The 4,764-nt window shown below is 41.8% G+C and overlaps 1 pseudogene; it reads left to right on the top strand.

Moving 5' to 3' along the window:
* Positions 1 to 303: 303 nt before the first annotated feature.
* LOC138433244 (ATP synthase subunit alpha, mitochondrial pseudogene) lies at positions 304 to 2,133 on the top strand (annotated as a pseudogene).
* Positions 2,134 to 4,764: the final 2,631 nt, after the last annotated feature.

Here is a 4,764-nt window from a genome sequence, read left to right as displayed (position 1 = left end):
AAAAGAAAAGCTTAAGATGTATTTCATGTTTCATGGACATATTATTTTTCTCATCTTTTTTTTTCTCCTAGAGTTCACAAATACTCAGTTTTATCATTTGACCTATGAAACTATCTGGGATAGACATTAAGTGCAATATGTATTTTTGTAGGACATTCCTTTTGAAGATGAATCAGGAAAGTATTTTCTATCTTAATTCTTACAAGATTTCTGGCAGAATTTTGAGGCTATAGTTGGAAAGTTCTCTTAATAACAACAACAATAATAACCATTTATTCAAAAGGTTGCATTATAGCCAGTCAGTCTCGAGGCTGCGGCTGCGGAGGAAGCACCTGAGGAGGAGCTGCAAAGATGCTGTCCGTGCGCGTCGCCACGGCCGTGGCCCGCGCCCGCCCTCGGCGAGCCTGGCTGGTCTCCAAAAATGCTTTGGGATCATCCTTCATTGCTGCAAGGAACCTGCATGCCTCTAACTCTCGTCTTCAGAAGACCGGCACTGCTGAGGTGTCCTCTATTCTTAAAGAGTGTATTCTTGGAGCTGATACCTCTGTTGACCTTGAAGAGACTGGGCGTGTTTTAAGTATTGGTGGGTACATGGGCTAAGAAATGTTCAAGCAGAAGAAATGGTAGAATTTTCTTCAGGTTTAAAGGGTATGTCTCTGAACTTGGAGCCTGACAATGTTGGTGTTGTCGTGTTTGGAAATGATAAACTTATTAAGGAAAGAGATATTGTAAAGAGAACTGGGGCTATTGTAGATGTTCCAGTTGGCGAGGAGCTGCTGGGTCGTGTAGTCGATGCCCTTGGTAATGCCACTGATGGAAGGGGTCCAGTTGGTTCCAAGGCCTGAAGACAAGTTGGCTTGAAAGCCCCTGGGATCATTCCTCGAATTTCTGTGCAGGAACCAATGCAAACTGGCATTAAGGCTGTGGATAGCTTGGTGCCGATTGGCCGTGGTCAGTGTGAGCTGATTATTGGTGACCGACAGACTGGCAAAACATCAATTGCTATTGACACAATCATGAACCAGAAACGATTCAATGATGGAACTGATGAAAAGAAGAAGCTGTACTGTATCTATGTTGCTATTGGTCTAAAGAGATCCACTGTTGCCCAGTTGGTGAAGAGACTTACAGATGCAGATGCCGTGAAGTACACCATTGTGGTTTCAGCTACTGCTTCAGACGCTGCCCCACTTCAGTACCTGGCTCCTTATTCTGGATGTTCAATGGGAGAATATTTTAGGGATAATGGCAAACATGCTTTGATCATTTATGACGACTTATCCAAACAGGCGGTTGCTTATCGTCAGATGTCTCTGCTGCTCCGCCGACCTCCGGGTCGTGAGGCCTATCCTGGTGATGTATTCTACCTGCACTCCCGACTCCTGGAGAGAGCAGCTAAAATGAACAATGCTTTTGGTGGTGGCTCCTTGACTGCTCTACCAGTCATCGAAACACAAGCTGGTGATGTGTCTGCTTACATTCCAACAAATGTCATTTCCATCACTGATGGACAGATCTTCTTGGAAACAGAATTGTTCTACAAAGGTATCCGCCCTGCCATTAATGTTGGTTTGTCTGTGTCCCATGTTGGATCTGCTGCCCAAACCAGGGCCGTGAAACAGGTGGCAGGTACCATGAAACTGGAGTTGGGTCGGTACCGTGAGGTTGCTGCTTTTGCCCAGTTCGGTTCTGACCTTGATGCTGCCACTCAACAACTCTTGAGTCGTGGTGTGCGTTTGACTGAGTTGCTCAAGCAAGGACAGTATTCTCCCATGGCTATTGAAGAGCAAGTGGCTGTTATCTATGCGGGTGTCAGGGGGTATCTTGACAAGCTGGAGCCCAGCAAGATCACAAAATTTGAGAATGCTTTCTTGTCACACGTTATCAGCCAACATCAAGCCCTGTTGAGCAAAATCAGGACCGATGGAAAGATCTCAGAAGAGGCAGATGAAAAGCTGAAAGAGATTGTAACAAACTTCTTGGCTGGATTTGAAGCTTAAAGTCCTGTGGATTCACATCAAATGCCAGTTTGGTTTTGTCATTGTTTCTTCTAGTTCCATTTGTAAAAGGATTACTCTAATACTGCAGATGTACAGTAATCACATTAAAATAAAGGTTCCATGTTGCTTGGTGGTTTTCTATAGATTGAAAAAAAAAGTTTGCATTATAAATACTGTGTAGACACCTGACCTACATTACCTAATTTAATTTCCCACAAATCTGTGAAGTAGGCCTGAATATCTGAAATCTACAAACCAGAAATCCAAGAACAAAAAGAGCTAAATTTTGCCCAAAGTTCCTCATATGGTAAGTAGTAATCAGGATTCAAACCCAGGTCTCAAACTCCAAGATTGTGTTTTTAATTAGTATACATGTTGCCTTTTATAACTTTTCAAGGCCAGGAAACACATTAAAAAACTCTCTAATGTTTTCTTATGATCACTTCTATTGTTTTGTTTCAGTTTTCTTGTTTTATTTGGATTAGGCTGGGTTATGCTGCAGTGACAAATAACATCAGTTTTATTTTAATGCTGCTTTTATGTATCAGAATGGGTTTACTTGATTGCAGTGACTGGAAGATCATACTGGAAAGTCATGCAAAGACAATTAACTGTTTTAAACTCAGAATGATACATGCTACTTCTAGTGACATATGATCAAAGCAAATTAAACGGCCAAGCGAAACCTCAGGGAGTGGAGAATCATAACCCTCCACTATATCTGAAAGGAGAGAACAAGTTATCAGTGGCTAGTGATGGTATCCACAAATCCATGTAACAGATGCCCCTTTCAGAGGTGAAAATATTCTCCTTTTAAAAAGCTTTGATTGGGATATAGTTGGTTTATAGTTGCTACACAGTAGACCCTTATTAGTTGTCAGTTTTATATATGGTAGTATGTTTATGTCAGTCCCAATTTTGCAATTTATCCCTCCCTGGAACTTTGCCCTTACCCCCCAGTAACCATAAGTTTATTTTCTAGATCTGTAACTCTATTTCTATTTTGTAGATAGATTCATTTGTAGCCTTTCTTTGTATTCCCACATATAAGCAATATCTATGATTTCTCTTTGACTTAACTTCACTCAGTATAACAATCTCAGGGTCCATCCATGTTGCTGCAAATGGCATTATTTCATCCTTTTATGGCTAATAGACATTTCTCCAAAGAAGAGATACAATTGGTTGAAAAACACATGAAAAGATGTTCAACATCACTCATTAGTAGAGAAATGCAAATCAAAACTGCAATGATGTATCACCTCATTCCAGTCAGAATGGCCATCATCAAAAAATCTATAAACAACAAATGCTGGAGAGGGTGTGGAGAAAAGGGAACCCTCCCATATTGTTCGTGGAAATGTAAATTGGTACAGCCACTGTGGAGAACAGTATGGAGGTTCCTTAAGAAACTAAAAAATAGATAGGATCTGCCATATGAGCTGCTGCCATATGATCCAGCAGTCGCACTCCTGGGTATATGTCCAGAGAAAACCATAATTCAGAAAGATACACGCACCCCAGTGTTCACTGCAGCACTGTTTACAATAGTCAGGACATGGAAGCAACCTAAATGTCCATCAACAGAGGAATGGATAAATAAGATGTGGTACATATATACAATGGAATGTTACTCATCCGCTAAAAAGCATGAAATTATGCCATTTTTAGCAACATGGATGGACCTAAAGATTGTCATACTGAGTGTAGTAAGTCAGAGGAGAACTATCATATGACATCCCGTATATGTGGAATCTAAAAGGAAAGGATACAAATGAACTTACAGAACAGCAAAAGACTCATAGACTTAGAGAATGAACTTATGGTTGCCTAGGGGAAGGATGGGGGGAAGGAATAGTTAGGGAGTTTGGGATGGGCACTGCTATATTTAAAAATCAATAACCAACAAGGACTCACGAAGTTCAGTGTATAGCACATGGAACTCTGCTCAATGTAATGTGGCAGCCTAGATGGGAAGGGGAGTATGGGGGAGAATGTAAACATGTATATTTATGGCTGAGTCCCTTCACTGTTCACCTGAAACTATCACAGAATTGCTAATCTGCTATACCTCAAAAAAGTTTTAAAAGATAACTGCAAAAAATAGGTAGTGAAGCTTCAGTTCAGTTCAGTTCAGTCGCTCAGTCATGTCCGACTCCTTGCGACCCCATGAATCGCAGCACGCCAGGCCTCCCTGTCCATCACCATCTCCCGGAGTTCACTCAGATTCACGTCCATCGAGTCGATGATGCCATCCAGCCATCTCATCCTGGGTCGTCCCCTTCTCCTCCTGCCCCCAAACCCTCCCAGCATCAGAGTCTTTTCCAATGAGTCAACTCTTCGCATGAGGTGGCCAAAGTACTGGAGTTTCAGCTTTAGCATCATTCCTTCCAAAGAAATCCCAGGGTTGATCTCCTTCAGAATGGACTGGTTGGATCTCCTTGTAGTCCAAGGGACTCTCAAGAGTCTTCTCCAACACCACAGTTCAAAAGCATCAATTCTTCGGCGCTCAGCTTTCTTCACAGTCCAACTCTCACGTCCATACATGACCACTGGAAAAACCATAGCCTTGACTAGATGGACCTTAGTCAGCAAAGTAATGTCTCTGCTTTTGAATATACTATCTAGGTTGGTCATAACTTTTCTTCCAAGGAGTAAGCGTCTTTTAATTTCATGGCTGCAGTCACCATCTGCAGTGATTTTGGAGCCCCCCAAAATAAAGTCTGACACTGTTTCTACTGTTTCCCCATCTATTTCCCATGAA

The sequence above is a fragment of the Ovis canadensis genome, chromosome 2 (genome assembly GCF_042477335.2).
Source record: "Ovis canadensis isolate MfBH-ARS-UI-01 breed Bighorn chromosome 2, ARS-UI_OviCan_v2, whole genome shotgun sequence".
NCBI lineage: Eukaryota > Metazoa > Chordata > Mammalia > Artiodactyla > Bovidae > Ovis > Ovis canadensis.
This window is presented reverse-complemented; position numbering and strand designations above follow the sequence as displayed.